At 44.8% G+C, this 11,544-nt stretch overlaps 1 pseudogene; it reads right to left on the reverse strand.

The window, feature by feature from the left end:
* Positions 1-1,366: 1,366 nt before the first annotated feature.
* On the reverse strand, positions 1,367-2,538 carry LOC113631949 (cleavage and polyadenylation specificity factor subunit 5 pseudogene; annotated as a pseudogene).
* Positions 2,539-11,544: the final 9,006 nt, after the last annotated feature.

The following is an 11,544-nucleotide window of genomic DNA, read 5'->3' on the forward strand; positions in this document are numbered from 1 at the left end:
ATGACACATAACCATGGGTACCTAATAACGGAATCCACTAGTCCTACCATATACCAGACCATCCAAAAGTAGTCAGCCAGGTAAATGTTTGGAATGCCCCATTAAAACCTCAGCCCTGGCACCATCTTTGGAACAACATTCAGGGATAGGACATTCTTCTCCCTCCGGGGATGCAGTCTATGCATTGTACCAATAACGAGAATATACAGGTTCTGGAATCAAGGGGTAGAATGAAGAGTGCCTTTTCTCACATTGACTCACAATGAGCAGGTTGCCAACTTGCAACCTGAGGCTCTACTGGGTCCAAGGGCCTGGTTCACGGAAAATGAATGCTTGTTCCAGCGGATGAAGTAAGGTTTCAGCTTCTTTGGATTTCTTTTGTCCTTTCTGCAACTTCTTAAGTAGGATACTTACATGGATCTTTAATCTTCAGCCTTTATTTCTCTCTAACACGAGCATTTAAGGCTATAAATATCTAAAGAGTGTTTGTGATGTGGTAGTATATTGTCATTATTTTTCATTTCTGCATACTAAGTGATTTCCACAAGAGTTTCTTCTTTAACACATCAGTTATTTAGATGTTATTTCATGAATTTCCAAATACAGTATTTTTCTAATTTTCTTTTGGTTAATTCTTTTCTTTTCTCTTCTTTCTTAAGAAAGAAGTCCACTTTCTTTAATGTTGTACAGAAAGTATGTGTAGAACCAAAAATAAAGTAAACATTATCACATTTGTTTACATCACAATCTAGTTTTTCATATTAACTTTGCTATTCAAACAACAGAAAGTAGGTGGTCATTTAGGGATTGGGAAAGAGATAAAACCAAAAAAACTTTTCTAGCATGTTTATTCTACACTGTGTATAGCTGTGCTCACAAAGACAGCTTCTCTTTCTTTAAAATTTTTTTTATTGGAATATAGTTGATTTACAATGTTGTGTTAGTTTCTGCTGTACAGCAAAGTGAATCAGTTATACATATACATATATCTACTCTTCTTTAGATTCTTTTCCCATATAGGTTATTACAGAGTATTGAGAAGAGTTCCCTAAGGAGCCCACCTGCCACAACTAAGACCTGGCACAAACAAACAAACAAACAAATAAATATATAAGTTCCCTGTGCTATACAGTAGGTCCTTATTAGTTATCTTGTTTTGGCTGCTTTGGGTCTTCCTTGTGGTGTGTAGGCTTCTCATTGTGGTGGCTTGTCTTGTTGCGGAGCACGGGCTCTAGGTGCGTGAGTTTCAGTAGTTGTGGTGCACGGGCTCAGTAGTTGTGGCGCACGGGCTTAGTTGCTCCGCAGCATGTGGGATCTTCCCGGACCAGGGATCAAACCCGTGTCCCCTGCATTGGCAGGCAGATTCTTAACCACTGCGCCACCAGGGAAACCCAGTTATCTATTTTATATACAATGATGTGTATATGTCAATCTCAATCTCCCAGTTTATCCCTCCCCACCAAGACGGCTTCTCTTACTTCTCTGCTGCGCAGGAATTCAGTTGTGTATAAAATTGAACCTGCTCAAAAGCTGGGGGAGACTAGATATGATGGGTCCATATCTGGGTGTATCGTCATACAGTTCAAACAGTGGTGCAGCTACCAGCTCGTAATTTTTAAGGACTGCAAATAAGGCTTTCTCTTGAAGTTGAACCAAAAACAACTTCTTATGTTCCTTAGGTTTTGTAATATGTGCAGGAATATATGGATACTGAGAAGGTTCAAAATTTGGTCTCCACCAGTTACCATTGCAGTCATCAATGTCCCAGTCTTGCAGGACTCCGTCTTGACGACCCAATAGCTCTGTCATTAAGCATTTTTGTCCGTCGACTTCATCTTCTCCTATGTTAAGCTACCACCAGGTAATTTGAAGAAAGTTGTTCCCAGCTGTAGCAGCAACACATGGGGTAGCCGGTGCTCAGGGACAGTCAAAACCCCTTCTACAGTCCTCCTCTTGCCAATTTTATCAAGTTCCTCCCTCATGCGCTGAAATCTGGCTGCAACAGAGCTGTACTTCTTTTTTTAATTATTATTATTTTATTTTATAAATAATATCTGGCCGTTTATTAACCAATGGAGTTATCGCACAACAAACTACCTCACATCTTTCAGGAGGCAAAACCACTACATTTGAAAAATAAAGACGTCACCCACTGAATTTGAACACAATTAAAATGTGCTTTAAATATTTCTTTGGGGGAGGGGACACAACATTTCCAGTCAATTAAGAGAAGCATTGTAGAGTCCAAGTCTTTTATTTTCTTTACACCCATCATGCCATGAATTCGTAGGGAATGGGCTCCAACAGTTCAGACTCCTTTCCATTGGTTCTCATGACGTGTGCTTCTCTGGGTGGAGCAGGCTGGCGCTTCAGTTGAACACAAGTACCCTTCTATCTGGCTTCCTTCTTTTTCTTATCATTTTCCTTCACACATTTCAGGAAGCAATCTCGGCTCTTAGAGTGCTTAATATACTTGCTAGGCACATTAATTCTCTTGGCAAGAGTCTTGCCCTTGTTCGTCTGTGGCACCACGGACATGCTGGCGAGCTCGGGCACTGGAGGCAAGGGGAAAGGGAGAGGCAGGGAGATGTTCCCTGTGCCGGCAGAGGTTATCTGCATTCCACGGAACAGCCACCGCCCTTCACTAACAGGAGAGTGCAAGAGCTGGTTAATACTTTCTAATTTAATTGAATCAGAGAGTGAATCAGTCTTTTGAGATCTGATGAAAATAACATTGTGGGATCTTTTTTCATAAACGCTCCCTATGAGATTCACTGTTGTTCTATTTCTGCCCCAAAGTTAAGCTTCTTGGTTGCAGAGTTTAGTCAATAGAGTAACGTCTTGATCTGAATATTGCAGAAAGTAATGTGTCAAATATCCCATGGAGGGAATTCCCTGGAAGTCCAATGGTTAGGACTCCCACTTTCACTGCCCAGGGTACAGGTTCAATCCCTGGTCGGGGAACTAAGATCTCACAAGCCACGTAGGGCAGCCAAATTAAAAAAAAAAAATTCATGGAGAGTAGCATTGTGAATTTCTCTTTGTAGTTCTGTCCATTTCCATTTATATACAGTATTTTGACTATTTAGTTAGGCTCACACAAGTTTGTATTTGCTTTATTTTCCTGGCGTAATAAACCTTTTATCATAATGGAGTGATCCTCTTTATCTGTAGTAATGCTTTTTGCATTAAATTCTATTTTGCCTGATAATAACATGGCTACATCTGCTTTCTTTCCCTTAGTTTGTCTAAATACAAGTATATCCTTTTGCATTCCTCTACCTTAGATCTTTCTGAAAATTAAACCTTTAGATATTTCTTGTCAGCAGTATAACGATTTCTATAATCCATTCTGACAATCTGTTTTTTGTTTGTTTTTTTGGCCGAGTGGCTTGTGGGAACTTAGTTGCCTGACCAGGGATCGAACCTGGTCCCTGCAGTGAGAGCACCGAGTCCTAACCACTGGACCGCCAAGGAGTTCCCTCTTGTCCTTTTTAAATTAATGTTTTTAGTTATTTGTATTTTATATACTCTTTTACAATTTATATGGTAATCAGCGCTCTCTTTGGATTATTTTGTCCATCTTAGTTTGTGCTTTCTTTTCTATTTTTATTCCTCTCTGGCTTTTTTTGGATCAATTAAATATTCTTTCTAATTACTTTCTTAATTTTTACAAGTATGGGACATATTTTCAGCTTAATAATTTTTACCCTGATATTTTGACATTCATATTTAACTTAGTAAAATCTACAATGAATAGCTTTATGGTCCTTCAAACCACACAAGGATATTTGAATATATGAACCTCACTTCCTCTCCCTCTTACGTGTTCATCTTGCTCTTTTAAGCCCAGCGGACAGTATTATTGTTTTACACTGTCAATGTTCTTCATTCTTTCCGGCATCTCCGATCTTTTTTCTGGATTGCTTTCCTCCTGTCCAAAGTACATTCTTTAGAATCTCCTGAAGTTCTGTTGGGGGCACACCCTCTGTAGTCCTTCCTCGGTGTCCTGGGGGGACTGGTTCTAGGAGCCCCTGGGGATGCTCAAGCCCCTTATATAAAATGGTGTAGTATGAGGAATACAGTCGACTCCCCTATGGGCAGACTTAACTACCGATCGAAGTACTCGTGCACAAACGATGGAGAAAGAGAATACACAGTAAGAGGAGACCTTAGGTTGTTAAATAACCAGAGACTTTCCTGCTTATTATAACTCATGACCTGACTGCCTGAAAGATTACTCATGCCCGAAAATAAGCAAGAAGCTGTCTCCAGGAAGAAAAGTGAAAATATTCTTTAGAGGAAATTGGGCAGCTCTGAAGCATCTGCCTGTGTCTGCTGGACTCACATTAATGCCTCAGGGCAGGTTAAATGTGGAGGCACAGGCTGAGTCTCAGGCTGAGGGTCAAGGACTCCTGGAATGCTGGCGGTGGTGGGAGGAGAGCTTAAGGGCCAACAGGTGGGGAGACAGGAAAAGGCTGGAGGTCCCAGCTTCATTTTAGGCTGGAAGGAACAGGTTTCCGGTTTAGAAAGGCTGGGGAGGAAGTTTTACATGATAAGTGCAAATATCTACAGGATGTGATCAGGCCCCAGGGCAGGAGAGAAAGCTGGGTCTTGGGAGATAGACTAAAAGACCTGCAGAATGAACCCCTTTCATTGTTGTTGTTACGGTCTCTTGCCCAGTCCATCCTGAGGGAGGAGAAGGGGTACCAGAAGTGAACACAAATTCGTAGAGTTTGTGTTCCAAAAGCGTTGCATGTGCATGCAATTCCTTGTAAACACGTTTGGTTGTTCTACCCCTGCTCGTGACACTGCATGATTTTTTTTTTTTAACCTAACCCTGATGTGCTCTCAGGGACCCTAATTCCACCCCAAGCCCTCTTTGACCAGAACCAGAAGGTGGGAGGTTTATGCCTTGGGGCAAGACTGCAAATGGCTCTGATAAGGACGCAGAAGAGCAATTTGCCAGATCACTGACCCATACTGCATCCCTGATATGCTGTTCCTCTGCCTGAGGAAGACACCTGGGTACCTCTTCGGCGAGGCAGCTGTGAACACTGGGGCTGTTCTTTGGCTGCCTTTGCGGTTGTCCACCGTCTTCTGCTAGGATACATCTGGTTTGTGCTTGAAGTGGATGTGATTAAAGAGGGGTCTGAGAGGCACCTTCACCTCTACATTCCTTCATCTTTATAGGTGGCACAACTCCCCTCCCCCCCAGGATGTGGGATTATTTGTGAGTTATGATTTTGGTCAGGGGAAGCAGGTTCAGAGGTTTCCACTTGACCTTGCCCACTGCCATAGCTCTTCCCCACAGGCTAAGGACCATGTAGGGGTTCTTCCGACTGTCAAGCATGTCCATTGCAATTCTGTATTTGTGGATTGGGGAAATGACCATCAGGTGGCTCCATGGACATGGTAGACTCACTAAGGAGGCCTGGTCCAGGACTCCGTTATTACCTGGCCCCTGGAATGATGATGCTTCAAGCCTCGGGATTTTTTTTTTTTTTTTTTTTTGGCAGCAACTCGAGGCTTGTGGGATCTTAGTTCCCCAACCAGGGATTGAACCTGGGCCCACGGCAGTGAAAGCGCCAAGTCCTAATGATTGGACCACCAGGGAACTCCTAAACCTCAGGATTTCTTTCTTTCTTTCTTTTATAGTTTAGTGTTTTATTTTGAAATTTTTTTTAAGTACAAAAAAACCAGAATAAGGGGCTTCCCTGGTGGCGCAGTGGTTGAGAGTCTGCCTGCCGATGCAGGGGACACGGGTTCGTGCCCCAGTCCGGGAAGATCCCACATGCCGCGGAGCAGCTGGGCATGGTGAGCCATGGCCGCTGAGCCTGCGCGTCCGGAGCCTGTGCTCCGCAACGGGAGAGGCCACAACAGTGAGGCACGTGTACCACAAAAAAAAAAAAAAAGAAAGAAAGAATGAGCCCATTTTCAGATTAGGCAGTTTATTACTCACACAGAGAGTGAAAGTGAAAAGTCAGAGGTGCCAGATCCTTGTGGCCCTTGTGCAGGGCGACACCAAGACAAAAGGGGTCCAGCGTGGTACCATGGATGACGCCCAGGCTGTGACTCAGCTAAAGAGCTTAGAGCTGGCAGCCGCGCTCTAAGTGGGGGGAGGGGTGGCAGGCCGAATTCCGAGGTGGCCCCCCAAGAGTCCACCCCCTGTTGTACATGCCTTCCCTGTGTAACTCCCTCCCCTTGAGTGTGGGTGCCCTCTCTCCTGGCGGAAGTGCTATGGGCGGAGGTAGGCGATTCCACACCCAGGGGATGTCTGTGTTGACTGACCTTTATTCCCCACCACCGCTGGCCTGTGACACTGACCAGACAGGTAAGGTAAATACAGTTGCTGTAGAAATCGCTAGCCCTGCATCTTTCAGATCTTTATGGAACTAATTTCTGCAATGTCCTCCGGGGCACGGAATTGTTTTTAGGTTATTATCTTGGCTGTAGGAGGCCCTTTCCAGGACTCCGACTGGCCATTCCTACCATAATAGACATTATTCCTCTGGTAAGGGAAGCAAGACTGGCCAAATAGCCGCAAGGTGTGTCTGGGATCCCACTTGACCCTCTGTGAGATGGACTCTGGCCAAGACTTATCTTCCTCCTGACCGCCCTAAGCCTCTCTGTCCAAAGAATCCTAGTACTCCAGGGATTAGGCTCAGATAAGCACCATTATCTACAAATGTGGCTTTCAGTAAAATGAGCACAGACTGAGATGAAAGAATCCAATTCCAGATCCTCTCATTTGCTAGGTGTATACCAGGCAAGATCCTTAAGCTTCCTGAGCCTGTTTGCTCATCGGTAAATGAAAGCCAAAAATATTCTTCTGATAGTTTCTTGTTTGTGCTGCTGTGATAAAATTACGTACCAAGTGCTTTCCACACTGCCTAGAATATAGCCTAACGACCATCAATACCACTCGCTTCTTCTTCTGGAAAGTGTAAAGAGGAACAGAAATGTATATTACGTTTATTTGTATTTTAACAACCCACATTGTCAGTTTTTAATTATTCCTCATTTATTTCCAACTTTTGTTGTTTTTTAATAACATAGAATTTAGGGGTAGGAATTCAGGACTAGGTCACCCATCAAGTTGAAGGAATATTCTTACATGACAGATTGGTTAGATTAAGTCCTCAAGAATCAAATGAATTGATCCTTATTTTCAAATAATTGAGCTATAAGATTTATCTTTTACTTCTATGTTTATGATTCAAAATTTTTATAGATTATACTCCATTTAAAGTCGATTTATCTTTTACTCGCTAATATATAATCTCTATCCCTAGCCTAGGATTTAATTTGGAAAAGATTTTTTTTTAACTGCATAACTCTAGAATATGTGTGCTTCTGACCATAGCTGTTAGGAATGTGAATTGGTAAAGCATTTCTGTAGAGCAGATGTTATGGCTATTTAAAACAGATTTCAGTGGGAATTCCCTGGTGGTCCAGTGGTTAGGATTCCGAGCTCTCACTGCTGAGGAACTGGGTTCAGTCCCTGGTCGGGTAATAAGACCCCACAAGCCGTGTGATGCGGCCAAAAAACAAAACAAAACAACAACAACAAAAACCCCACAGATTGCGGGACTGCAACCTTAGAGTACATGACCCAGTGGGACTGGGGGAGGGGGCTGAAGAATTTGCATTTCTGACAAGTTCCCAGACGATGCTGGTCCTGAAGCTGCTGGTCCGTAGACCACACTTTGAGAACTACTGATGTAGAGAATTCTGGTAACATTTACTTAAAGCCAGAAAAATATTCATAAACTGTGACCCAGGATAAACGAAGATGAGTAGCCCCCAGCCCATCACCTGCTTTGGAGGCTCTCCAGCTGACCCCCCAGGACCTGCTACAGCCCCACCTGGTCATGCAGGGCACACCCCCCAGCACCTGAGGAGTGTGGTGAAGGCATGACCCACCCAGGGCAGCCCCAGGTTCTCAGGGTGCGGCCGGGGCAGCAGAGGGGAAGGGCAGTCAGGACCACATCCCAGCTCTCTGACCCTGCTTACGTTTTTTCTATTGCACTTATCAACATATATCATAGATTTGACTGGTTTATCGCATTTGTTGCCCGATCCCCTCACCTCTCATCAGAATGCAAGTTCCCTAGAGCAAGAATTTTTGTATATTTTGGGCAACAACAGTGTTTGGATCATAGCAGGTACTCAGTAAATATTGACTGACTATACCCATATGTTCATATGTTCATAGTACTATTTCTATAAGGATGCACAAGAAAATGGCAGCAGGCTTTCTGTGGGCAAGGGACATGGGGAAAGGACTGGGAGTGAGCACAACTTTCTACTGACTCTGTTCAGTCCTTTGAATTTTTCCTACCAACTGTTAAAAACAAGATGACATGCCCAAGATGGAGTTGCTCATGCTAAACCCCACGTCACCAAACTGAAACTTATTTATACTTTTGGCTCTCCCTGAAATGGAATGTTAGCCCAGCCAATCAGGAATTGCCTGACCAGCAGTAGGGAGGTCAGCTGCCTGGTCGACCTCTGCCTGCCGACCCCTAAAGGGAAGTAACGTTGCAATAACCAATCTGCTTTTTTGCCCGATATAACTTCTTGTTCCTGCTCCTCTGTGCCTATACAAGTTTTTCATTTTGTACAGCTACTTGGGGCTCCTTTCTACCTGCCAGATTAGAATCGATTTTTGCTCAAATAAATTCTTAAAAATTGTAATATGCCTCAGTTTACTTTTTAAACACCACATATGTCACCTAGCTTAAAAAAAAGTTAGATCCCTATTATTGATTAGGAAGAACAAGTTGTAAGAGAAATAGGCATAATAGGAAAAAACTTAAGGAACACACTCACACTCACACACACACACACACACACACTTAAGTATGGTTTGGTTAGTTAACACCTGAGACAGGCTTGAAGAAAAGTTCAGGGTTCACCGATCATACTCTTAAGTTGCCTGGACCTGAGGCCCTACCCCAGGCCCTCTCCCAGGCTCACTCCAGGGGGTCCCACAGGTCCTTTCCAGCCCTTTCTCCAGGCCCGTGTTATTTGCAAGTGTCAAGTAACAACAGTTAATAATTAATGAGGGAAAGAGAAGCCGGCCTGGGGCTGCTTCGGGAAAAAGAGAAAATCTCTAAGTCCAAGGAACTATAGGCCAGATGAGAATCCCGGTGTCCAAAAGGAACACAGAAGGAAACATTTAAAGAGAGAGAGAAAGGGGAGAAGCTGTGAACGAGATCCGACGTGATTTGTAAGCATCTCCGCTGGGAACCGGGAGCTGGGTTGAGGGATTAGAAGAGAGAAGCCTCCAGGATCCCGAAGGAAGAAGGCCAGGTTGGATCTCCAGTAGAAGCAGCTTGGAACTGGGAGAGCCAGGTAGAAGGACCTACTAGAGACAGGAATTTCACAAAGAGGGACAATAAACTGGAAATGTTCTCCCGAACAAAGCCAGGAGCGGTTTCTACCTTGGGTAACTGCTGAGCTAGTTATTTATTCCATTAATATTTATTGGGCACATCATTGGGTCAGACCCTATGTCAGAAAAATCATTCTCATTAAATGTAGAAGACTTAAGTGACCTGAGACTGTCTTACTGGAGACTTTGTAGGAGGCACTGATACTCTCCCCAGCCTTCCTTGGAAGGTGGCAGAAAAGCGGAAGACCTTTCCCACCTCCCAGATGCGGGGACTCCAGGAGAGGGGCGCCTCCTTCCCTTGGGAAGCAGCTTCTGTGCTTGCCCAGCAGAGGGCAGCCGGAGCCTGGGCACCAGGATCCCAGCTACCTGCTCAGGAAACCGGACAGATGGGTACCTATCCCTCACTGCCCACTGCAGTTTGGGCGTGATGCCCACTTGCTGACGGCGGTGGCAGCCCTAGAGAAACAGGATGCACCAGGAGGCTGTAAAAAAATGCTGTTTTGAATTCTCTCTAAGCTGTGTCGCTTCTGCATGGCGTATGCTCAGCCCTGGCGCCCTGCCACGATCCCCCTCTCTAGCATACTGGGGCGAAGGATCATTTCCGTCTCATCCCAGGGCAGCCTGCTTGCCCCGTTTCTACTCACTATTCAAAAATCTGTTTTTTCCAGGGCATAGAATCCTAGAGCCCCAGAGCTGAAAAAAAAACTCGGGGGGCTGCTTTGTCCAGGAGTTGCCGTTTCAAATAACTTCAGAGGCAGGCGGTGAGCCTCAATTTGTGATGCCGATTTAGGGCGAGACGGTGGGGAATTACAGCGGCGATGGTGAACCGGAAGCCCAGCCTTGTGCAAAAGCACCTCCGTTCACTTGTTTTTCTAATTGGGAAAAAATAAAACATGACCCTGGGCTGAGTTGGGGTCCTGACTGCCAGGTCTGCCCCTTCATCTTACAATGAGAAACTAAGGGGCGCAGAAGCGGGGGGAAACTACTTGCCCAGGATAGGGCCCGACTCCCTTTCTCACCCGAATCCCGTCTGTTTCGTGTTGTTTGTCCCTTGGAGGCACAGGGTCAATATCAAGCTACAGTAGTTGGGGATGACTTGGGCTTCCAGCTCGCTCTGCCCCGCAGCTGCTGATTACTCTTGGATTGCTTCATTTCCTTCCCTGGCCACCGATCCCGTTTGGAGCAAGCAGCCTCGCCCGGAATACAGGGCACTCCTTTTCCTCGCGGTGAGTCACAGCCTCGGAGCTGACTTGCAGACAGCCTGACTCCGAGTAAGGATCCTCTCCTCCTACTGCTTTTTCCAATGAATACCGCCAGCTGTGGTGTTCGCTTCCTCTGGCCATCTCCCTCTGGCTGTGCACTTTTATTTACTCCGGTTTTACTCCTTGACATGAGGTCCTACGGAGAAGTAGCCAGGGACCTTTCAACCTTGATTCCTCAGATCTTACCGAGAAATAAGGATAAGAAGCATAAAGTGCTGTTTTCCCATCAAGAGCTAAGGTCCCAGGGATGCTGCACTTGCTTGGTGTGGTTTTGCAAGCAAACCACTGAGGGTGGTTTTCTAAAAATCCAATCTTATATTTTTTTATTCAGGCAGCCTGGCATTGCTACCCTCTCAGGAGGCCGCGGTGGGCTCGGTGGGGATGCTTCATTAGGGCACAAAACTTTCGCTTCAGCCTCGGAGTAGCAGGAGCTCCCAAGTAGCAGGAATGGGGGCTGTGGCTCCATTATCAGTCATAGAGATACCTTTGGGACCTGGGCAAGGATTTACGCCAGCTCATTCTCACCATGACTAATCCCTTGAGAATTAGCACCAACTAACCCCACTGTCATGGAGCTCCTGCTTGCAATGCCTCCCAAACTGAAGTGCAAAGATGACTAGGGTCCTGAGAATCTGGTCTCAAAAGAACATGGTCTTAAGAATATCATTTGAGTGGAGGAAATAACCTCCACTCAGATAACTTTCAATAACCTATTTATTCAAGGAAAAAGGACCAGAAAAAGGAACAAACAAAAAAACCCTAATGAGATTAGTTACCTGCACGGCATAGTGGGAACAGGATTGAAAGAATAAAGGAAATGAGGGGAATGACACTTCTCTGAAACAGCTTTTTTTTTTTTTTTTTTTTTTTTTTTTTTTTTTT

Source organism: Aethalodelphis obliquidens, unplaced genomic scaffold (assembly GCF_003676395.1).
Source record: "Aethalodelphis obliquidens isolate GAN/ISIS:26980383/991018 unplaced genomic scaffold, ASM367639v1 scaffold35, whole genome shotgun sequence".
Classification (NCBI taxonomy): domain Eukaryota; kingdom Metazoa; phylum Chordata; class Mammalia; order Artiodactyla; family Delphinidae; genus Aethalodelphis; species Aethalodelphis obliquidens.